Genomic DNA, 26,596 nt, shown 5'->3' with positions numbered 1-26,596 from the left:
TTGCAAATACATTCAATATGTTCATTCCAAACAATGCAGTGATAATGACTGATATAAATAATAAATTCCATAAACAGCACATCATGAAACTCCTATTTATTTATTCCATTAAATAATTCAATGTAGAAGAAAGCTATGGAAAATGTTTTTTTATTATTTAGTTGAGATAAGATTTGTAAGAAACCACAATTATTTTTTTCCGTGTTACAGATGGTGTGGTTTAAATATTTTGTTTCACTTGGCCTAAATTATCATTGTGTGGAAATGCCGTAGGCACAATCATGATCAGATTGAGTGTAAATGACTGGGATCATCTCTATCATGAGTAAAATGGCAACGCTATGCTTATCCATCTGATTAAGAGATTTGGATAAGTTCAGGAATTGACGTTCAGTCTTAAAATGAAGACATGCAGTAATTACTGTTCTTTATCTGGCTGATAGTGAGGGAATGAGGCACGTCATAGCACTCCCTGTAACATTCATTCATTAGTCCTGGCAGAAATCTTAATTGCTACCCTTTATCAAAATGACACATGTTTGCAGCTCAGTTTCTTCCTTACTACTCAAACCTTGTTATAAAATCTAACAAAGTTTTAAAATGAAAAGAAAAAAAAATCACATTACAGAGAACAGAGCTCTTGATTTGACTCCAAATATTATATTCCTAATGAAATGATGGGTCTTCAGAGTAAAGGCATACTGGTAACATAGATTAGGCAATGCACAAGGGGAAGGGAACAGCTGCTTTTCTAACTGATAGAAACTGGTGTTTCTATAGGGCCACTGCTATTAGGATGGATGAAATTTCTAAGTTTTCTGAAAATTTGAAACTTTCAATTTAAGAAATAATGATGAAGGTATAGTATATTTGAGGAGATCTTGTTTAAACCATTAAAGTGGGCATGGATATGATGGATTTAGTTTAGAACTGAGGGGCACACATAATTAGCTTTTGTCAAGATGGCTGGTGAGGAATAATATGACTTAATCTAATTTGTTTTCTCATTTATCCAATTCCGATATATCTTTATCCTTAAAGTTAATTGTGTTTTCATTTAAACATTTGCTGATTGACCCGCTGTGTGTTTCAGCATTTTGTTTTTATTTCAGAATCTTGGCATCTGCATTTTGTTTTTATTTTCATGACTCATGTGGTACATTTTAAAGTGAGTGCAATTACATATACAAAGAAATCTCTGAATCTGGGGGGACAATTTGAGAAGATTAACCCTTGGTTATGTTAGTAAAGAATAAAAACAAAGAGTTATGTCTTAATCTTTATTGGTAATATCTTAGTTGTATTCTGGATACCATCTTTTAAAAATGTCAAGGTCTTAGAAAGGATAGAAGAGAGATTTACTAAAATGATCCCAACTATAAACATCATTGACAGACCTATGCTTGTTCTTCCTAGAACCAAGAAAATTAAAAGGGGCTTTCATAGTGACAATTAGAAATATGAATGTTTTTGATAATGTAAGTCATGAGAAATCATATCCATTGGCAGAAGGGTGAGAAACTAGAAGAGACATTTGGAAAAAGACTAATTGAACACTTGAGGGAAAACACATACACATTGCGAAAGGGGAATAAACAGTCAGCATTTTGAGCATGTCCTAATGAAGGGTTTTGGTCTGAAATGTTGACTGTTTATTCCTCTCCATAGATGTTGCCTGATTTGTTGAGTTCCTTTAGCACTTCGTGCATGTAATGCTCAAGATTTCCAGTGATTGCAGAACCTCTTGTGTGTACCTGAGGAAAAAGATGTTCTTACATGACAAGTTCCTGTGGTCTGGACTGGACTGCCTGGAATTAGATTCAATAGTAGTGGTCAAAAATAAACCAGATAAATGTTTAAAAGAAAAAGACAGATGGAAAGGAAGCAGTGATGTGGGATTAATTGGATAGTTTTGCCACATTCCAACACAATGTGCAAATTACATCTTCTCATGCTGCGTCATCACTTGACGAGTCCCTACAATGGTTTAACTTTTGGGTCTGGAATGCCACAGAAAACATCCCCATTTAGAATATACTTGTAATATTTTTTGTGCTGTCTTCAGTTTGGAAATAGATTTCTAATGTAAAATTCCTGAAGATAGAATATGATTTATAGCAGTAACTGAAGGGACAGGAGTTATTCTAGTTCTGGTGATGAATTCTGCTGCTTTATCTGGTTTTGCTCATATTAACCTTTAGGATCCAACTAGAGGTAAAGTCTCTGATGAGTAAACAATGGTACAATGTGCAGTAATGCAAAGTTTAGGAAAAACATTGTCCTCTTCAATTTTATCAAAGTACCTGTTTACACAGGTTATATTGACTTAATAGAAATGATAGAACTAAATAACACCCTTCAGTGAAATTATTCTTTCTTAACATCATGACCACTATTAGTTCACCATTCAATATCCATTTATGCAGGCAGCCCCAGCCTTTGCAGTCATTCACAATAAGTCTAATCTTTTGGTTCAATATTTTAAAAAATGAAGCTTTTATTGCTGTTCCACATCCTTTTTCTTTGCAGAATCTTAGAATAGTTTTGGTGCAAAAGAAGCCATTGGATGCTTTGATTCCATGCCAGCTCCTTTTAGACCACATCAGTCAACTCTGTTCCTCCTGCCTTTCATTTTAATTTGGCAAATTATTTTCAATCATGTATTTTTAAAGTTCCCTTTTGAAAGGCCTAACTAGGCTGGTTACCATCACTTCTACATGCAGAAATTCTGAATTTCAAAAACCTTCCATGCAAAAGTGTTTCTGCTCATAATCCTGCTGCATCCTTTGCCTACAGTAATATGTTTTTCCTGGTATTTGAAATATCTACTAATGGGAACAGCTTCTACTCATATTGATCTTATATAGCTCATCAAATCTCTCAAAGTTCTTTGCTCCAAGGATAAAAACTCACACTTTTTGATTAAATACTGCCAACATTCTCTATCTCCCAAATTCGTTTAGTAAACCTCTCAAGACTTTCTAGACTTATACAGCCACAGTGTTATAATCAATTTTGAATATAATACTCATTTGAGACTAAGCCAGTGTCTTTAAAGATGTGTGCACATTTTGCTCAACTATAGCAGCTTTCCAAACTCACAATCATTCTGCCATCATAATTGCTAAAGAATTTAAAGATTGGCAGCTGATTGGTTGTCCCAGTGAACAATAAAGGCTTCTTGAATGTCAACTCACAATCCACTGAAGAACATCTCAGAGAAACTGTGGGCCCTTAGCCAATGACCACTGCGAGAAATGTCATTAACCGTGAAGTCTCTTAACTCTGTGGTAAAGCTGTGGTCTGTTGCAGGACATTAATTGTCCACTTTTGTTTGTTATCTTAATCTACATCTCATTCATCTGTCCAGTTGCAACATCTATTCTTTTCCTCTTGCAATTTTCTCTCTTTTACAGTTGCCATCCCATTCCAAATTCATCTTTTTAATCTGCGCTAATAGCCTGATGAGGAATGATTGATTTCAATGCAAAAACATAAGTTTAAACACTCAGGCTACCTAATGATCATTTTCAGGCTACCTGGAGATGCCCAGCACGTGATCACATATTTGTTAGTCTCATATAAACATCTTATATCAGTAGCATATTGTATTGGACCTACCCACCTGCTTAGACGCAGGGATTTTGAGATATAAGGATGAAGTCAAGACTTAGAAAAGTGCAAAAGAATACTCCCCTCAGGTTTGTTGGTAGGAGAAATGACTATTGGTGTTTGAGAAATGAAATATGAAACTAAGTACTGTATCTGAGTGCATTGCCTTCACCCATAATTGGGCTAAAGAATTTGGTGGATGTCTAGATTGTAGAGTTTTGAGGCAAAATGTACAGGTCAATGCTTTTAAGTTAAACATACATGAATCAGGCTCTTTAATCTTTGTGATCAAGGTATTCCTTATTGCCTAACTTCACAATATATTGATGGTGGTGTATATAACTAAGGATTAGTATGTAGATTCATTTGAATTCACAGCCCACCTAAAACATTCCAAATCAGCATCCAAAACTATTGTCCCAGTGCCAAGTTTGCATAATCGTAAGCCGTAATGTTCCACTTACTGAAAAGATTGGAGATTGCCTACAATGCAGCTAAACCACAGGAACATTTTTAGATATGTGTGTCTATGGAAACCAGATTTTTTTCTGAAAGGCCAATGCTATGATTTCATTTATCCAGCCATTTTAACACAAGTCAGTTCCCAGACTGCAAAGACAAAAAGATGTATAATTCACATTACACGGCGTAGAAGCTCCTTAAATCAGTTAAGAGATGTTAGATGCGGATGCATAGCCTCAGTAAGGAAATGAATGCCTTCGTTGGTTATTCCTCCCACAGACCACCAGGGAGTCTGGGGCCACAAACATATTCACTAAACCACAGTTGAATTTTAAATACAGTGGAGACCAGCTGAGCCTAACAACACAAAATAAGGCAAACATTGAAGACTGCTTTCTTTTCAGTCACTCTTCCAGGTGTCAGCACCACGTGACCATGAAACTTGTAGATCAAGGGTTGCTCCTTATGCTAAAAATATTTCTGTTAATATATCCCAAGTTATTATTAATCAGTTATTTCACATCTGTAGAATAAGCATCAGAATGGCAGACCATCTTGTTCCATATGTAGTTCTGTTGTTTGTTGAGTACTGGTTAGCAAAAAATGCAATAAGCATTTCTGTGTTTCCATATGGCAGCCAACAGAACATACATTCAATTCTCACTCACCATATTCTTATGTGCAAAGAGAGGGTTTGTTCTTTTTTTAATTGAATGCAGATCAGCGCCATTTGCAATGACAATGATTTCAGATTTGTCTGGGAGATTACCACCCTGTGCTGATATTCATGATAACTACTTTGAAAGAAACTAAGTAACAGATAATTTGGAAATTTTCCCTTGTGTTTAAAATCTTCAGATTTGGTGGGAGGTTGGTGGTGGGGGGTGCAGGGGCAGGATTCAGACTCTCAGCTTAGGACCTCATTCCTGTAGTGGTAACAATTGGGGGAAAAGTTATGACGTTGTTTATAGAGTTCAAGTGTAATGGCCCAGGAATTTATGCTCCAGATAGAAAGGAAGTTGAAATCTGAAGGGCAATCAAGGATCAGGAAGAATTACAGGTCTTTGAATAGTCGATGAGAATCACAATATTGTCAATTTCGGGTGGAGCTGATGTCCCAGGTGAGTTGAAAGCCTTGAATGAACTTAAGTCTTAGAGGCTGGTTCCGGGGGGACTTGCAAAATCAGGACTTCTGAGCTCTACACAAGACTTAGGTCTCCATTGCTCATCTTAGGAATCTTTAGACTTATAGAGGGATTCCATCTCTGTGCAGGGGAGGAGCAGAGTCACAGATTATAGAGACGTACAGCTCATCTAAGACACTCATCTAACTTAGTCCCACTTGCCAGCATTTGACCCATAACCTTATAAACCTCTCCTATCCTTGTACCTGTCTGTTGTAACCATACTTCCCTTAGCCACTTACTCAGAGCTAATTCCACATACATACCACCCTTTGTGTCAAAAAAGTAGCTTTCCAAGTCTCAGTTAAATCCATCCCTTCTAGCCTTAAACCTATGCCCTCTAGTTTTTGATTCTCCAGTGCTGAAAAAAACAGATTGAATGCATTCACCCTATCTATTTCCTTCATGATTTTAAATATGTCTATAAGATCACCTCTCAGTCTCCAATGTTCGAAGCATGAAGTCCTAACCTACCCAATCTCTCCCTATAATTCAGTCTCTCAAGTCCTGGCAACATATTTGTAAATCTTTTATGCACTCTTTCCAGGTTAATAACATCTTTTTTAATGCAGCATGGCCAAAAATCAACATAATAGTCCAATCTAAACCTTACCTGTTTCTATACAAACACACTAACCCTCACAACTTTTATACTCAGTACCCTGACTGATGAAAGCCAGCATTCTAAAAGCCTTCTTCACCACCCTGTCTAACTGTGTTCCTATCTTTAGGGAATTATGTACTTGAATCCTAGTGTCTCTCTGTTCTACAACACTCTTCAAGGCACTGTGAATGCCCTACCTTGTTTTGACTTTGCAAAATGCAACAAATCACACTTACCTGAATTAAAATCCATTTAAAATTCCTTAGCCCACTTACCCAGCTTCTCCCAAAATATTATAGCACTCCAGAGCACTGTTTCATCTTCCACCAGTAAACAGTGGCACAGCAGTCAACATTGCTGTCTCAGAGCTCCGGGAGGCCTGATCTTGATCCTGCCTTTATGGAATATGTATGTTCTCTTTTGGCCTTGTGACTTTTTTTGCTGGGAGCTTTGGTTTCATTGCATAAGACCATAAGATAAAGGAGCAGAAGTCGGCCATTTGGCCCCTCGAGTCTGCTCCGCCATTTTATCATGAGCTGATTCATTCTCCCATTTAGTCCCACTCCCCTTCCTTCTCACCATAACCTTTGATGCCCTGGCTACTCAGATACCTATCAATCTCTGCCTTAAATACACCCAATGACTTGACTTGCACCGCCGCCTGTGGAAACAAACTCCACAGATTCACCACCCTCTGGCTAAAATAATTTCTTCACATCTCTGTTCTGAGCTGGTGCCCTTCAATCCTTAAGTCATGCCCTCTCGTACTAGACTCCCCCATCATGGGAAACAACTTTGCCACATCCACTCTGTTCATGCCTCTCAACATTCGAAATGTTTCCAAGGAGTACAGTCCAAGAGCGGACAAACGTTCCTCATATGTTAACCCTCTCATTCCCGGAATCATTCTAGTGAATCTTCTCTGTACCCTCTCCAACGTCAGCACATCCTTTCTTAAGTAAGGAGACCAAAACTGCACACAATACTCCAAGTGAGGTCTTACCAGTGCTTTATAGAGCCTCAACATCATATCCCTGCTCCTATACTCTATTCCTCTACAAATGAATGCCAACATTGCATTTGCCTTCTTCACCACCGACTCAACCTGGAGGTTAACCTTCAGGGTATCCTGCACGAGGACTCCCAAGTCCCGTTGCATCTCAGAACTTTGAATTCTCTCCCCATTTAAAAGTCTGTCCGTTTATTTCTTCTGCCAAAGTGCATAACCATACACTTTCCAACATTGTATTTCATTTGCCACTTCTTTGCCCATTCTCCCAATCTAGCCAAGTCTCTCTGCAGACTCTCTGTTTCCTCAGCACTACCAGCCTCTCCACCTAGCTTCGTATCATCAGCAAACTTAGCCACAAAGCCATCTATTCCATAATCCAAATCGTTGATGTACAACGTAAAAAGAAGCGGCCCCAACACGGACCCCTGTGGAATACCACTAGTAACCAGCAGCCAACCAGAATGGGATCGCTTTATTCCCACTCTCTGTTTCCTGCCAATCAGCCAACGCTCTATCCACGGATGTAACTTCCCCGTAGTTCCATGGGCTCTTATCTTGTTTAGCAGCCTCATGTGCGGCACCTTGTCAAAGGCCTTCTGAAAATCCAAATACACAACATCCACTGCATCTCCCTTGTCTAGCCTACTTGCATTTTCCTCAAAAAATTGAAATAGGTTTGTCAGGCACCATTTTCCTTTAAGAAAATCATGCTGAGTTCTGCCTATCTTGTCATATGCCTCCAGGTTCTCCGTAACCTCATCCTTGACAATCGACTCCAACAACTTCCCAACCACCGATGTCAAGCTAACATGTCTATAACAGGTCAAACCCTAAAGATATGCCAGTCAGCTGACTGGCCACTGTAAGTTACTCCTAATATTGGTAAATGGCAGGAAGATCAAAGGGGAGTTCAAGAACACCTGAAAGCAAGTAGTAGTAAAGTCAAAGGGAACTCAGCAGAGGGGTAATTGGGCCAATAGGATTGATTGGATTACTCCCTGGAGCTTGCATGGAGCCGATGAGCTGAATGCCTTCCTTTAATAAAGTAGTTAGTACAATTACTAATCACATCTTGTTGAGTATCAACCGTGCCTCTCTCCTGCCAGCCACACTTGAAATCCAACTACTTCCCTCTTGCAACTAGTTATTTACCCTTTCACCAAAATTTTGTATACCTTGGCTGCCAATCATCATTCTTATCCCTCTACTTTTTGATAGCTTCAGCAGCCTTTTCCAATCCCTAGGCTGACCCACTCCTCAGTCCTCAACCATTTCCAGTCCACAGTAAACCCACGCACCTGACTGGAGCTCTTTGATTGAACAAGGTATGCTACGTCCTTACTAACAATTAAATTACCTGGAAGTGGTGCTTGAGCTCCCCACCAGCAAGCCTTACACACATTTACAGGTAGTGATCTTGTTGTATATATATCATATAATATCAAGTAAAGTGATCGAACGATAGATTTAAAGGGACATGTTAGTATGGAATGTAACCAGGCCAAGTGAGATGATGGGAAGATTTCAGATTGACAGTACCTCTTTTATAAATGCACAATACATGCAGGAGGGCTTCCTGGATATTTCAGGTTTCAAGTAGTTGCTGTGTTCAGTATTGCACAGTTGCAGCATAGATGTTTTTATTGCTGCATTAATCTCAGTTTTTTCATATTTCGTCAAACTGTTCTGCTATGATTAACAAGCTCTCAATGCTCATTCTAACCTGAGGTTGCCACAAGCTTCTCTTTTAGCCTGTTTTGGTTTCCACACTACAGAGGCACTCCTTTTTTCCTCTCTTCATGTCTGCCCCTTCATTACATCTTAAACATGTTTGTTTTCTAACTGATACCAATTCTGATGATAGGTCATTGACCTGAGGCATTATCAATATTTCTCTCTCCATAGATGTTGCCAAGCTGCTGGAGACTTCCAGATTTTTCTTCTAATATTTCAATATATTCTATGAATGGATTTTCGAATATGGGAGCAAAATGCAGTATCTATTGCATCTTGCACTGATATGAGTGATGCATAAAGAGACGATGTGCACTGGATTCATATTGGAACAATAGAGTTTGCCTTTCTTTTAGGAATGAGGGATAATTTCTGGCTTTCATCTTCCAGCCTGCTGGATTTCCTGTCATAAATTTAAAATCAAATCAAAATGTATTGATGCCACATTGCAATGTCTTGGCTGTTGTTTCTTCTCTTTCTTTCTCATGTGAATATAGAGACCAATATTCCCGTCTCTGTGCCTAGTTGCACTGTAGTGACTGCACAGAGCAGACAGGAGAATCTGTTGCATATGATTGCATTGCCTCCAATAAGTTCTAATTGAAATTTTTTTCCACCTTTAATGTAGCAAGGTTCCTTCCAACTCCAAACTTTAAAAAAAGACACTGACTGTTGGCATACTACATACATAAATGGACTAAATTTTTCTCCAAGTTGTTATTTCCTCCAGATGGAATGAGATTTGATGCTGCTGTGTTGGTCCAACAACGAAGGAGACCACTGCTTCACAGCAATGTTAATGTATCAGTTGTCATATATTCTGCATATAAGCACATAATTCCAGTGCATGAATAATATTCAGCCTGGTAGACCAGCACCAAGTCTGCTGCCAAACCAAAGTTCCTTGCAATCTTTCCATGATTCTTCAATTTATTCCACTTCAAACTAAGGACAGACTTATGAATGTTGCAGTCAGTTAAATAGCTGCAATTCAAAATCTCAGAATATAAACTCGATGGTTAGATGTAAACAATATCTGAAAATTAATAAAAAGAAGGCTTTGCATTGCTTTGCATTTCCAAGAAAAAGATCTAATGACCAACACCAAACTTCTTGCTATTCCTATTCTTCCATGGGAAAATGCTATAACAAATATTATCAAGCAATTAGCATAATTTATTTCTTGAAATCTGTTATCTCCATCAATCCACTACCAAAACATTAATCATTCTTTACAGAATCAAATCATAAAAATCATAACAAAATTCCAAAAGCAACAGTAGAATGTCTCTTTAAAGATCAAAGTTCAAAGCTTAAAGTAAATTTTATTATCAAGGTACATATATGTCACCATATACAACCCTGAGATTCATTTCCCTGCAGGCATAATTAGCAAATCCATAGAATAGAAAGTGTAACACCTGGGGCTGCACCTGGATGACAGACTTGAGGGAGCACCAACACAGAGGCTGTATACAAGAAGGTCAGAGTCGCCTCTACTTCCTGAGGAGGCCGAAGTCCTTTCGAGTATGCAGGCCCCTCCTTCACATGTTCTACCAGTCTGTTATTGCCAGTAAAATCTTCTATGGGGTGATATGCTAGGGCAATGGCATCAACACAGGTGAGGCCAGCAGGCTCAATAAGCTGATGAGAAAGACTGGCTCTGTTAAAGGAGTCAAACTGGGCACACTGGAGGCTGTGGTGGAACAAAGGACCATATGGAAAATAATGGCAATTCTGAACAATGTTTTTCACCCTCTGCATGCCACCCTGGCTGAACGGAGGAACACTTTTAGTAATAGACTAAGACAACCGTGCTGCTCCAAAGAGCTCTATATGAAGTCATTCTTACCCTTGGCTATTAGACCCTATAATGAGTCAAACTATACCCAGGGAAGTGATGACCCCCTCCTGTTAGACTCTTTGAGGTAACTTAGCTTTTAATCTTTCTTACTTCTCGTCTAATATTTGTATATCTGTGCACTTGTAATGTTACAGTGACTCTGTAATTTCCTTTGGAATCAATGAAGTATCTGTCTACCTATATACGTAGAACTTCAAATAATAAAGAGTTCCGAAATAGTAGAGTCAGCCAATCTGCCAACGGTGGCATTTATACTCCACTGAAGTTCCTCTCTTAGAAACATAGAAACATAGAAAACCTACAGCACAATACAGGCCCTTCAGCCCACAAAGCTGTGCTAAACATGTCCTTACCTTAGAAATTACCTAGGATTACCTATAGCCCTCTATTTTCCTAAGTTCCATGTACCTGTCCAAAAGCCTCTTAAAAGACCCTATCGTATCCGCCTCCACCACCATTACCGGCAGCCCATTCCACGCACTCACCACCCTCTGCGTAAAAAAACTCACCCCTGACTTCTCCTCTCTACCTACCTCCAAGCACCTTAAAACTGTGCCCTCTCGTGCTAGCCATTTCAGCCCTGGGAAAAAGCCTCTGACTATCCACACGATCAATGCCTCTCATCATCTTATACACTCTTATTTCCTCTTCTAGGGTCATCAATATAACCCTCTTTTCTATCATACACTGGGCCTTGTAAACGTATCTACAATATTTACTTCATTTACTCTCTAATGGATTTTGTTGATGGACAGCTGTTCTGTTCCTCCCACAGTGGAACCACCCTTGAATCCATTAAGATCTTTCATAATTTTAGGGACCTCTCTCAAATGATCCCTCATCCTTCTTTTGCTGAAGCCTGAGGGATATAACCAATCTGTGTTGAGATTAATGAAATAATCCCCACGTATCACCGTAGGCTCTGTGGAAATGGATGATTTTCATCATGGAATATTCTTCTTGCCATATGGTCAAACTAGTTTGTATGGCCATGGTCTTAGGGTGTCAAACTTTTTTGTAGATGTCAATTAAACCAAAAAGTTGCTGGCTGAACAAATTCTGAACACCTACTACAGTTTTCCCAGTGTGGATACATTTCTAGTCATCATGCATTTCTTTCAGACATGCATTTCCAACGCTTCTGCCATCATTCATTCTTCCCCTAGCCAGCGCAAGGATAATGTTCCTCTTGGTCTCATCTTCTACCGGATAAGGCTCCACATACAACAGTGCAAGTTCCATCATTTTTTTCCTACTACCATTATGATACCATCACCAAGCAAGGCTTAACCTTTTCCTTCTCTTTCATCTTTTCAAAGCTCCCCAGTTTTCAGCCCTTTACCAACACACAGTCCATTGAATTGCTAGGGGAATGAGGCCAGGGGTTGGTGGATGCTCCAACAGTTCTTGGAAAACTTGCATGCTTGATATTCTTTTCTTTCAGCACAGGGATTACTTTCTTAAAACGTCCAAAGATAATTTCCTACCGCACTCCTTCAGATGCCTGTTCACAGAATTCCTTAATTCCATAACTCCTTGGCTTACCTGCTATTTCCCACTGCTTAATGTTGGAAATTTGTCAACTGCATTCGGTAGTGCATAATAACTCGAGCCTCAGATATTACCATAACTTATAATGGGAGGGGTTAGTCAAAATATTCAAATTTGCTCAGCCCAATAATAGGTTTACAATCCTTGTATATACCATTGAATTTCTGGAAATGACTCGAGGATCGAGGGGAGTGATAATTGATTGATAATTGAAATAGAGATGCTCTATTTAAATACAGTTCTGATTGATCAGTCGGCATCGGATGATTTCTGTGCTCTGACCACTTGATTAAAGGATTCTACACTGCTTTGAAAGAACTTTATGCTTACATTTCCACTATCTTTACTGTGCAATTGGAGAACTATAAATATGTTCTCTGTAAACATGAGCAGTTCTTTAATCACAAACTGGAGACACTAAAAATCTGAAATAAAATTCTGGAAACCCAGCACCTGTGAAAAGAGAAACAGTGTTAATGTTTCAAGTTGAAGACCCTTAATCAGAACTGAGAATATGAGAAACCAAGTTATTATTTATGATAGAAGTTCAGTAATAGCCAAAACGCAGCGGGAGAAACACAGAAACGGAATGAACAGTTCATCGAGTTTTGATAAGGACTGTACCAAATAAAGGAAAATAATGAATGCTAAACAAACAGGGGCGTTAACTAAAAACTTTCAAATTAACTAAAAGCTACTGTTGTCACTGTGGCTTAAAAGCAGTAACCTTGACCTAAATTAATATCACAAACACGAGGAATTCTGCAGATGCTGGAAGTTCAAGCAACACACATCAAAGTTGCTGGTGAACGCAGCAGGCCAGGCAGCATCTCTAGGAAGAGGTATAGTCGGTGTTTCAGGCCGAGACCCTTCGTCAGGACTTACAGTCGACGTTTTGGGCCGAGACCCTTCGTCAAATCTCTTACTAGCTTTTCTTTCAGTTAGTCCTGACGAAGGGTCCCAGCCCAACACGTCGACTGTACATCTTCCTAGAGATGCTGCCTGGCCTGCTGCGTTCACCAGCAACTTTGATGTGTGTTGACTAAGTTAATACCGCTCCTTTAACGATATCTATCTAAATCACCAATCTTCCTTCTCAGAACATGGCTAAAGGTAAGCAGGGAGCATTGTTTTCGCTGTGCTTCAATCAAGATTTGACAGGACTGAAACAAAAGGCAGAGAGTTAAATACAATTACAAAGAAACCCAAATTGGCTGGAATGTGTGCATTCTCACGAGTGTGATTGTCATCTTCTTTCAGCTGCCCATCTGGAAGAGCACCCAGACTCCACTGCAGTGGCCTAAGCTGTGACAGGGCTCCCTTTGCTGGGCATATCTCCTCAAGCACTAGAGGCCTGTGACTGCTAGAAGTCCCGGATGAGAAACTTGCACAGGATTTGTCGAGCCGGAACCCAAAAACGTTTCTCTAGACCATACCTCTTCCAAACAATGAGGTACTGGACACTGTTTTGAACCCAGCTAGATGCCAGAAGATGCTGTACAGAACTCATCAGGGACCCATGCACCATGGGGAGGACAAGGAGTGAGGTGACTGGAGAAAGGTGGCGATGGGTCGTGGGGGGTGCGTGGGAGTCCACCGGCTTGAGCAAGGAAACTTGAAACACTGGTTGAATCTCCATGGATGATGTAAACAGAGTGTGTGGAAGGCTCTGTTGATAGCTTTGTTCACCATGAATGGTCCCATGTAGAGTAGAGCCAAACTGCAGCTCTCTATTCTCAATGAAAGATCACTTGGACACAAGCCAGAATTTTTCCCCGACCCATTCACTGCTTCCTACCAATCAGCCAATGCTCTAACTATTTTAGTGACTTTCCTGTAATACCATGGGCTCTTAACTTGTAAGCAGCCTCATGTGTGGCACCTTGTAAAAGGCCTTCTGAAAGTCCAAATATACAGCATCCTGTCATGGTCCGGTCCGCGAAGTCCATATTCCGGTTCATGGTTTGGTCCATCGACCCTTGCTCCAGGTTTTCCTGTCTACCCTGTTTCTGTTCTTATTGAGCTCTAATTGAGGCAGCTGATTCTCGTTGGGGCTGGCTGCATAAATACCTTCAGAGTCCAGGGTGTGGCTGCTGCATTGTTCTTGTCCTTACTCCTTGTATCCCTTCCTCAGCTTTCTGTTTCCTCATCTGAAACCTTGCCTTGTCGGTAACTCTCGACTTGCCTGAAGTTCTTGTCCCACCTTGCATTGCCTGAAGCCTTGCCTTGTCTTGCTGGTAACTCTCGCCTCGTCTCACCTGCAATCTTGTCCTGGAGCCACCCTGTACCTAGCTCCCTTCCTGTCCCTTGCCTCCGCCCAGGTAAGTTAGGCAATCTTGCCGTTACCTGCGGTTGGTTCTGTCCCTTCCTGTCCCTTGCCTCTGTCGGGTAAGCCAGGCAGTCTTGCCGTTACCTGCGGTTGGTTCTGTCCCTTCCTGTCCCATGCCTCCGTTGGGTAGTGATCTGCGCCCTGCCCAGGCGTACCGTGCCCTGCTCAGGAGGAGCCTGCCAAGCCTTGCCTCAAGTCTCTAGCCTCTAGTCTCAAGCCTGAAGACTCCAGCCTTGTCCTGCCTGCCTGCCAAGCCTCATCCTTGCCTAGTTCTGGGGTCTGAGCCAGAGGTAAGACCCAGGTACCGGGTCCTTGTCCAGTCTTTGGCTCAGAGTCCAAGTCCGGGCTCCTCGCTCTCTTGTCCAGTCCTCTTCCGGGTTGCTGGTTTTTGTGTCTGTGTCCTTGCCCTCAGCCTATATCCTAGTCCTGTCCCTAGTACTTCAGTGTGTCTTGCACTTGGGTCCGTTCTCAGCCACCGCTCTGACACATCCACTACATCCCCTTTATCTATCCTACTTGTAATCTCTTCAAAGAATTCCAACAAGTTCATTAGGCAGGATTTTCCCTGAAGGAAGCCATGCTGACTTTGTATTATCTTGTCCTGTGTCACCAAGTACTCCATCACCTCATCCTTAACTATTGACTCCCAACATCTTTCCAACCACTAGCAGGTCTATGATTTCCTTTCTGTTGCCTTCCTCCTTTCTTAGAGTGGAGTGACATTTGCAATTTTGCACTCCTCTGGTACCACACCAGAGTCCAATAATTTTTGAAAGATCATTTCTAATGCTACCAAAATCTCTAACGTGACCTCTTTCAGAACCCTAGGATGCAGTTGATCTGGTCCAGGTGACTTGTATACCTTTAGGTCTTTTAGCTTTTTGAGCATCTTCTCTCTTGTAATAGTAACTGCAGCCACTTCTCTTCCTTCATGCACTACAATATCAGGCATACTGCCTGTTCTGCTCCCTCCAGCCATTTTTGTTATGCCTCTAGGGCCTCCTTGACAGCCAGAAGGTCTCAATTCCCAACATCATAGTTACACCTTGATGGGAAAGAAGAGAACAGATACAAGTAAATTATCTGCTGCGGAGTGCTGGGAGAGTACAGCTTCAATGCCAACATCCAGTGTGTCTGCATCAATGGTGAATGAATGGGATAGGTCTGAATGTTGCAACAAAAATCACTGCTTTTTTAAACACAAACATGCACAACTGACACTTTTAAAAACTCTTTGCTCAAAGCATGGTGCTGTATCTAGCAGCTTCACAAGTACACCTGACTAACGTCAGTTAGAAACTGTTTGACAACAGTCCCCTGCCACAATTAAGCAGCATAGCCTCCCAAATCAATTAAGGGAATCCCAGCTATTTTCTTGATTGGTTTTTGTTCTTCAAGAGTTGTCCCGAATAAGCAGCTGTCCTGAATAACTGATGGCTCATTTAGACTATGAGAACACTCAGTCCTCTTTTATTGTCATTTAGAAATGTATACATGCATTAAGAAATGATACAATTAAACCAGAGTCCACTGTGTTACCTAAAATGTCTTTCAGTTTTGAAGTGTCATTCACTTTCTCCCTGTTTAGATGGACTGCAGTGATGAAAAGTGAGCACCTTTTATACATGGGGTACCTACAGTGCAAGACAATGGGTGTTTTTAACTCTGCAGTACTTCTCAATGTTATGGCAATCTGTCCAAATAAAGAAATTGCCTTAACCTGTGCTAACATCTCAAATATACCAATTAGAATGTAGCAGAGCCAAGCCAAGCCAAGCCACTTTGGACAAATTCATGGCCTCATTGCATTGAATCTTCCCTGTGTCTGTCTATTTAACTGGCAACATCAGTCAAGTTTCTCACGTGTTTTCATCCGTGACTTTTCCATTCAAATACTGAGGCTACTGATACTTGACTAATCAAAAATTGTTTGTTGTTTTAACAGTTTTAAAAACAAATGAAAACAGCAAGACCTTCTTGATTTCAACATAGGGAACAATGGAGTGCTTGTTAAGACTGGAGAGTTGACCCAGCTCCAACAGTTGGCAGACTAGGCACTGGCTGAAACAAATTATTATGAATTATAGGGACCACATCAAAAGATTGCACTTAGATTCTATGCTATTCTTTAGGTGCTGCAGAGAGATTATATAACTTTACACACATTCTGACACAGAAAAATAGGAACACAGAAACCCCAACAGCTGCTTGAGTCTGGTTATTTTAATCTGTTCCAGTTAGTGATAATCTGCCTGAGGTAACTACTAAAACTTGTACACAAATAATTTTTACACTATTTACTTCACCTAACACTACAGAGTGAAAGAGCTTGTTTGCACATCATGGTATAAATGTAAGTTTGAAATATAATGACGGTGTCAGCTTTGGCTCAGTTGTAACACTCTTTCCTCTGAGTCAAAAGGTCACAGGTTCATTGTGCTACCCTAGGGACTTGAACACACAAATTAGGCTGATGTTTTGACTCTTTACTGAAGCAAGGCCACAAGTTAGGGGTTTTGGTTTTCACACAGGATCTTAAGTTGTCTTTCCTCGTTAATAATGGTAAAAACTTCCCTGGTATTTCTCAGAGAGGAGCAGAGATCTCTCGCATGGTGCTGAACATTTATCAAACAATATTACTGAAATATAGTATTGCTGTTTATGGAAGCTTATCCTGGACATATTGAGATACATGCATTCTTTAATCTGTACTTCATATGGATGTTTCTTGTGATTTTTTAAAGATGCTATGCAAATGCAGGTTCCCTTGCTTCTTAAAATAAACATGGCAAAAACTGGTGAGTACCGCTATCATTTGACTTGAATCATCATATTTTGCTGTTGCATGCTGGAGTGATTGTTAAAGACATAGTTAAGGGAGTCATGGCTTGACCATGCTGGGTCTTGTTGGCAGCTTTAGTTGCAACTGCTGATGTTCAGCTATTGAAACTGAAGTGTTCTAAAAATTTAGGTTGAAGTAAATGGCAGAAATAGGAATCTTGCTGGTACCCCATACTTGTGATACTCCAGCACTATACAGAAACACTGCCACTCACATCCTGCTAAGATCAGAGGTGGACTGGTGCCAAGGCCCTGCATACCTCAAAGAGGTTTATCAGGGGAATATATGTCCAGACATGCCACCCTGCAAAAACTCATTTCAGGGAGGTAGCACCATCAATTTGCAGGAGACTTCGGGGAGAGGTGGGATGTCTGCAATAGAGTAGCTCCTTAGCAGCTGGCCAGCTAGTTTAAATAATGTTAGCTATGCTAATGAACGAATGACACCTGTTAAACTCACCTCAACACGTCTTTTACAGTCTTAACCCACCATAGGCAATAGAAAAGTCACTGTTGCAAACAGCGCAGCGAGCAACACTGTCATTATTTTTGACCCCTATTAGGCAGGGTTACACTTTAGGGTAGTCTGGGGTGACGTACGATTTATATTTTCTTTTTTTGGAATACTCTCCCATGGAGTGCTCTTGCTCGCTCTCTCTCTCGCGCACTCTCTCTCTCTCTCTCGCTCGCTTGCTCGTGCTCTCCCTCTTTCACTCTCGCTTGCTTTCTCTTTTGCTCGCGCGCTCTCGTTTGCTTGCTCTCGTGCTCACACACTCTCGCACTCTCCCTCTCGCTCGCTCTCACGCTCTCCCCCCTCTCTCTCTCTCTCTCCCTCCCTCTCTCGCTCGCTTGCTTGCTCTCGCTCTCTCTCGTGGTCGCTCTCGCGCTTTCTCTTTCGCTTTCTTTCTCACGCTCTGTCGCTCGCTCTCAAAAAAAATTGATTTCCGTGACATTGTATATAATTTGCGGGCATCAGGGAGCCACTATTAATATGCAGGAGACTCCCGGAATTTCCGGGAGAGGTAGGATGTCTGTATATCCGATAGGGGAAACTGACATAAGCACCGGCCTGATGGGCCAGAAGGCTCGTGACAGACTTTAATCTTTAAAATATGTCCGATAGGGGAGATGATGTGCAGTTCTTAAGCTATTTTGATGTAATATTTTAATTACCTAATATTTTAAAATTTTATTTTACTATTTGTCAAAATTAGTTCTTCCTCCAAGGTTATGTTCAACAAATATAATCAACTAAACCGTTTACAGCAGCAAGCCCCTAACTTTACCAGCCATCAAGGCCAGTCAGGATTGTTGGGGTGGAGGGTTTGGTGGTGATGGTAGACAGGACTATGCACTGCACTGTTTGAGGATCGTCCACTTCTGAGACCACATTGCTGGACTCTGGAAGCAGAGGTACACTGAAGTAGCACTTCCTCAGCTGGACCAGCTTTGTATGGGAGTTGGGGAAGGGTGGCGAACTGTGGACATGGGGCATGCAGCATACTGATGTTCTCTTTCTAAACCAGACCAGGTATAAACATCCCACACCAGCCCTTTCCCACCTTCATTGCTCTTCATCTGTTCACACCCACTCCCATTCCTTTCTTCTATAACCATTAATCTATTTTACAGTTAAAGACATTTCATCATTTTTTCTGTCTGAATTGTATAAGTTTTAATTTAAATCAGAAAACAAATAAGTGCAAACCTAGAAAAGGGTAATACTGACAAAATAGATTTTTAAAAAACAAATTCTTTCTCATGAATTGTTACTTGTCAGATTGTACCGAAGGGATAATTATCCCCATTTCCTCTTTACTGTTGTAAACATATACTGAAAATATTAAATTAATGATGAAGAATCAAAGGCATTTATCTTGAGCTAAAAGGTGCTCTAAAACACCATAAACCTAGAGGGCAATGATATCACTGACCCACAACCTCAATGATCATTTGCACTGAAAGCTAAATATGAGGTTTGGGCATTGCATATTGCTCCTTTTCAGAAAAAATTCTCAGTAATTTGGACTTAACAGCAATAGCAACATTCCACTAGTCTTATAGATCATGGTGGTAAGGGAGTGTGAAAGGACTGTCCTATCGCTTATGCTCAGAGGAGGAGGATTCTAGACCCTTTTGGAGATGGGCATGGAAGATCAGTTTGTTGTGGAACAGTGGCATGAGCATGGAGAGAGATCAGCTTTGACTCTATGGGAGATCACAGCCTGGGGCTATGGTGGGAGCAGGACACTGCATACTTGGGATCAGTAACAAAGGTAAGGGGATTCTGAGGTTTGTGTGGGGTAGGAGTCTACTTATGTGGTGGATGGATCGGAGATCACAGGGATTGTGGTGAATGCTTGTGCCAAGAATTTCAGCTTTTGTAGTTTTGTGTTTAACTCTACTGCTCCGAAAGGGATGCCACATGAAGAATGATGTCATCATGTGCAAATCAAGCCAAAGTGGTAGGACTTATTATTGAAAGGAAGTGCCCGGTTAAATTTTCCAAGTGATACAAAATGACCAGAAATGGTTGGAAATGTGATTTACTCAGAGGAAATAGATTTACAATTACATAGGGCAAAAGTAAAATAGGATTAAGCAATAGAGTTTCTCGGCATTTGTAGTTCATCTTCTCGTGGTTATGAGTGGATTGAACATCATGACTAGATAAATGAAGCCGATAGAACTATAATTGCTATCATGCATGTTGTAATAACCTTTGTTATAAAGCTACAGAGAGAAAGACATGTGGTTTTCATCTAGTTGCAGTTATCTTCATTTTTCTCCTGCCAACTCCCCTTGTTAGAATATACTATAATCTTTCCCCCTGGATTAAATTTCCCTTAACAAGCGTATATGGGCTACAACTACTCATCAATACTGTTCATTACAGTTATTACCTCCTGAGTTAAGGTAGAATGTTCAGTACCAGAATAGGTATGGGGAATTATTCTGCCCACGGGAAGAGCTGATGAAACACTGTTAGTTATGCCCCAACTTAAAACTCAATCTCCCTCACACATTATGTTACCACATGGGGCATCTTCATTTGGAAGCAACAGATGTTGATAAGGTCAGGCAATCATATGCATGTTGATTCTATGCTTTCAGTGGTAACATAGCAAGCCCACAACTCTCTAACCCTAACTCTATATCTTTGGAATGCAGGAGGAAACTGGAGCACCTGGAGGAAACCCACAGTGTCATGGGGAGAATGTACAAACTCCTTATAGACAGCTGTAGGAATTGAATACCAATCTTACAGGTTTTGCTGTAAAGTGATTGTCCTTACACTGTTCTAGTTTTGAATGCAAGAGGTTTTCTATGTTAATATGAACGAGTTTATTTTCCATGTATACTTTGAAGGTACAAAGTGAAGGCAGCTTTAGTCACTTAGGTTCCGATTTCTAGAAGCAAAAGTGACTGGGTGCTTGACACCTGAAGGTGCAGAATGACTGAATGAGAAATGCATAGAAAATGGTTTGTCAAATCCATTAAGACATGTATCACAAGCATATGATTAACTTGATCATAGCATGTTAGTCCTTTGCCTTCCCAACATCGGTGTGTGAAGTGCTGAAATTCCTATCTGCACTGTAGAGACCAATTCCACATGGAGTCTGCTTGCAACAAACCAAAGAAATGATTATTATCTACAGGAAGAACAAGCTGGTGGTCAATGTGTCAGTCATCATTGGGAGATCAGAGGTAGAGAGGATCAGTATCTCTAAATCCTTGGTAATACCGTATCAGAGGATCTATTCTGGACCAGCGGGTAAGTGCCATCACAAAGGAGGCACCTCTATTTTCTTAGAAGCTTGTGTAGATTCAGCATGTCATCTAAAACTTCTATAGATGCACAGTGGAAAGTATCCTGACTGGTTGCATCACAGGCTGGTATGGAAATACCAATGCTCAGGAATGGAAAAATTTACAAAAAGTGGTGGAAACAGCCCAGTCCATCACAGGCAAAGCTCACCCCACCATTGAGCACACCTACACGGAGCACTGCCACAAGAAAGTATCATCCATCGTCAAGGGCCCCCACCATCCAGCCTATGCTTTCTTCTTAATACTACTTCTGTGTCCAGTTCTGGTCACCTCAATATAGGAAGGACGTGGAAGCATTGGAAAGGGTACAGAGGTGATTTACCAGGATGCTGCCTGGTTTAGAGAGTATGCATTATGATCAGAGATTAAGGGAGCTAGGGCTTTACTCTCTGGAGAGAAGGAGGATGAGAGGAGCCATGATAGAGGTATACAAGATATTAAGAGGAATAGATAGAGTAGACAGCCAGCATCTCCTCCCCAGGGCACCACTGCTCAATACAAGAGGACATGGCTTTAAGGTAAGGGGTGGGAAGTTCAAGGGGGATATTAAAGGAAGGTTTTTACTCAGAGAGTGGTTGGTGCGTGGAATTCAGTGCCTGAGTCAGTGGTGGAGGCAGATACACTAGTGAAATTTAAGAGACTACTAGACAAGTATATGGAAGAACTTAAGGTGGGGGGTTATATGAGAGGTAGGGTTTGAGGGTAGGCACAACATTGTGGGCTGAAGGGCCTGTACTGTACCGTACTGTTCTTTGTTCTATGTTCTACCATTTGGTAGGAGGTACAGGAGTCTTTGGTCCCACACCATCAGATTCAGGAACAGTTATTACCCTTCAACCATCAGACTGCTGAACTAGTGTGGATAACTGTGAATAGTGTGGACACCTCGACTTGAAATTGATTCCATAACCTATGGAAAACCTGCCAAAGTTCTTGTGTTCTTTCCACATACACCCAGTTGACCATGGGATGCAATGGAATATTCACCATTTGGTGGAATTTCAAAACACTTAAACTCTATACTTTCTTGAATAAAGTAGCTCACAATTAGCAGCTGACCCATCAGATAAAACATTCACTCTTCCCATTAAGGCTGAAGTATGAAATGGTCACAGAAAATATTCATATAGCTTACCAAGGCTTTTTTTTTCATCACTATCTCTGATCTCCATCATGTGTAAGGACAAGAAACAAAAATGGATGGTTATCTCTATTCTTCAAACCACAGAGTCCTAACAAAGATATGTATGTTGTTCCTCCATCACTGCTGAGTTAAAGTCAGGAAACCCAATCCATGAGTATTGCGGGAGTACTTTATAGAATCAGCAATTCATGAACAATGTCGAGCACCACCATATCAAGGAGATATAATTACTAGCAGTAGTTGTTTTACTAGTGAAGCCTACTCTAAAGAGTTAATGAAAAAGCAATCTTTATTATGGCATGTTTACCATGGGGTAAGGATAACCCCAGTAATTATCCTTCTTTGTGATTTGTTGAAGGCAACAGTCTATAATAGTGCTTTATTTATGTATCCCAAAATATGAAGTATACTAATTCAGAAGAATATATAAATAAAAACAGGAAAGTTGTTAGGCAATAGGTCTTACAAAAATACACAATTTCCTGTCACTTTCTTGCATTCTTCCAAGTGGTGTATTACCTGGTCTCATACTTGTGATATATATAGTGTTAGATTTAAATTGCTATAATAAAGAAAAGCTGGTCAATAATATAAATAAAAGTAAAGTGTGGCATTTATACACTAATCATAAGTAGTTATTACCACCAAGACAGAGTATTTTTGAGGTTATTATTTTTCTAGTTGTTCTAAATTGCCAATGCCAAGGCAATACTACTGAATTTTATGTGAAGAGTAGCCCAGTATTGATACATTTTGTTCTGATTGAAAGCCTTACCAGCCAATCACACCCACAAAACTGACCTGACTTCATTTAGACTTCAACGGCGCTGGGAGTTCAACACCACAGAAACTGTATTCGTTTGCAACCATTCAAGGAAGCATGACATATCAAGCATTCTCAACACAAAGATTCTAATGGACAAAATTCTCAAAGGTTTTGAATCCTCTTTTTAACTGTATAAATAAATGGATCTAATCAGTAACTTCGTCTTTATATATGTTCAGTCAGCAGTTGCTTGAATCAAGCTGCAGCAAGGCACAAGCCTGAAAAACATCAAGGAGAATTTCTTTAAAGCTACATTTTAGCCAAGGAATGAACTTCTTTTGTTAACATGTGATTTAATCTGGAGTAGATCACAAGTACGATTATTCTTGAGTGAATTTCGGAAATTAGCCTGGGCATAAGGCTTATTCATATATCTGTAATTGTCAGTCACACATCACGTTTTTCCACTCTGAACGGACAGGAAGAGCAACCTACTACCTTCATTAATAATCACACAAAGCCTAGAAGTGTATCACACAGTGGTAGTTACTTTGCTGTCATTTAAAAGGTCTACACTCTGACATTCATGCTTTGAGCACAGCATTTGCTGCTTTTCAAAGCTCGCAATGCTTGAGGATGAAGATGGACTGTAAGTGATAACAATTTAACAGCTTGTGACATACACTAAAAGAGTAAACTATGGTGATAATTTCAGCTGAGTAAAAGAAACTCAATTAACTGCATGAGCATCTTAAGTTCCAGCAAATTCTTGAAAACCTATTTGAAGTGGAAGCTCTGTTAAAATTGACTTGACATGAACAATAAGGGAAAGATGGTAACTGCTATATATCAGTTGTAGGGTAGATGGCAGCACTCTTAGCCCAATTCAGGTACAGGTCCCACTGATCTGGATCAGTGCTCTGGTGTACTGGTGAGAGAGGGCTGCACATTTTTGAAATTATTTTAAACACTGGTGCTCCACAAGATCACATCCTCAGCCTCTTACTCTACACTGTGTGCTCTCATGACTGCGTAACCAGATTCTACTCTAACTCCAGCTACAAGTTTGCAGATGATACCACTGTAATGGGCCGTATCTCAAACAACAATGTCAGAATACAGAAAGAAGTTAGAGAGCTTAGCAACATGGTGTAATGACAGCAACATTTTCCTTAGAGTCAGCAAAACAAAAGAAGTAGTCATTGACTTCAAGAAGAAGGGCAGTACATATGCTTCTGTCTACATCACTGGTGTCAGTTTCATAGGACTGAATATCACCAACAGCCTGTCCTGGTCAAACCGCACTGACACCATGACAAAGAATGCTCACCAATGCCTCTGCTTCCTCAGGAGTCTAAAGGAATTTGGCATGGTCCCATCAGCCCATATCAAGTTTTATTGATGCATCATAGAAAGCATCCTGTCTGGAATGATAGCAACATACACAAAATGATGGAGGAACGCAACAGATCTGGCAGCATCTGTGGAAGTGAAATAACAGTCAGCGTTTTGAGCCAAGACCCTTCATCATGACCAAAAAGGAAGAGGGAAGGAGCTCTGGATACAAAACAGCTTGATATGGCACATGATCACAAGAAACCCCGGGAGATGTGGACACAGATCATCCCATCACATAAATTAACCTCCCCTCTGTGGACTCTGCTGATAATTCTCACTGCATCAGTAAAGCAGCCAGCATAATCAAAGATACCACTCACTCCAGACATTTTCTCTTCATCGGGCCGAAGATATAAAAACATGAACACACATACCAACAGGCTCAAGGACAGCTTCTATCCTGCTATTAAGTGGTTCCGTAGTATGGTAAGACAAGAACATAAGAAAGAAGAGCCGAGCAGGAGTCAGCCATCTGGCCCGTCAGGCCTGCTCTGCCATTCAGCAAGATCATGGCTGATTTGGACTCATCTCCACCTACCTGCCTTTTCCCCATAACCCTTAATTCCCCTACTATGCAAAAATCCATTGAACCTTGTCTTAAATATATTTACCTCTACTGCTTTATTGGGCAAAGAATTCCACAGACTCATCACTCTCTGGGAAAAGTAGTTCCTCCTCATCTCCATCCTAAATCTACTCCCCCAAATCTTGAGGCTATGTCCCCTAGCTTAGGGGTCACCAAACTTTTTTGCTACACGGACCGGTTTATTATTGACGATATGCTTGCGGACCGGTCGACCTGGGCGGCGGGGGTTGCCAATGGACAAGAGTAGCAGTCAAGTACGTTGTGTTTACCCCGAGAAAGACCACAATGACCATGAAGCCTTGCGCAGGCACCAATGCGCATGCATGTACGTGCCGATTTTTTTTTACAGATCGTTTCTGACGATTCTGTTTGGGCAGGGGCAGTGTTAATCAAAACCAGAATATTGGTAATAAGTGGCTAATACACTCAATTTCATTTCTAAAAGGGTTTATCTAGCGAATTTAATATTAAACACACAGTGCATATTTTCCTCGCATGAATATAGTGATAGGTCAATTATCAGGGGAGGACAGGGGAGCTTGAAGTAAACGTTGAACAAACTTCCAGTAGAAGTGGTAGAGGCAGGTTCGATATTATTATTTAAAGAAAAATTGGATAGCTATATGGACAGGAAAGGAATGGAGGGTTATGGGCTTAGTGCAGGTCGGCGGGACTAGGTGAGAGTAGCGTTCGGCTCGGACTAGAAGGGCGGAGATGGCCTGTTTCCATGCTGTAATTGTTATATGGTTATATAAGTCAATAGCATCATAACATTTTAAGTAACGTTTGGATATTGAACACACAGCACATATTTTCCCCGTATGAACATAAAAAATCATTGCAACAGACCAATATCGCTGAATCAGTGGGAGCCCTGGGTTTGTTTCCCTGCAACAAGACGGTGTCATCGAGGGGTGATGGGAGACAGCGATACTCAAAGGGGGTTCTTTATGTCCAGTCTATTCCGCAATTTAGTTTTCGTTGCATTCATTGCAGAGATATGTTGGAAATGGAAGCAATGTTTTCAGTGCTTTCGTAGCTGTCTCAGGATATTCAGCCTTGACTTTGATCCAGAATGCTGGCAGAGATGTTATGTGAAGCATACTTTTCAGCCCACTGTCATCTGCAAGCTTGAGGAGTTGATCTCCTTCCCACGCTGACATGGATGACGCATGTGTAATGACCTTGCATGCGTTCAAGCTCAACAGTGGGCGTGACAGGGAATGAGGAAAGATGCAGTTGACTCATATCGCCGAGTCATATCGTTTCCTCGCGGCCCGGTAGCACATGCTTTGCGACCCGGCACCGGTACACAGCCCGGTGGTTGGGGACCGCTGCCCTAGTTCTAATCTCACCTACCAGTGAAAACAATTTTCCTGCCTCTATCTTATCTATCCCTTTCATAATTTTATAGGTTTCTAAAAGATCTCCTCTCATTCTTCTGAATTCAAGCGAGTACAGTCACAGGCAACTCAATTTCTCCTCATAGTCTAAGCCCCTCATCTCTGGAATCAACCTGGTGAACCTCTTCTTCAAGTAAGGAGACCAGAACTGCATGCAGTACTCCAGGTCCAGCCTTTTGTAAACCAACCTTTTGTGTTTCATGCACAAGCACTTCCAAGTACCTCTGCACAGCTGCAAATTTTTACCATTTAAATAATAATCTGCTCTTTCA

Source organism: Mobula birostris, chromosome 4, assembly GCF_030028105.1.
Source record: "Mobula birostris isolate sMobBir1 chromosome 4, sMobBir1.hap1, whole genome shotgun sequence".
NCBI lineage: Eukaryota > Metazoa > Chordata > Chondrichthyes > Myliobatiformes > Myliobatidae > Mobula > Mobula birostris.
The sequence above is the reverse complement of the archived record's forward strand: the minus strand, read 5'-3'. Positions refer to the sequence as shown.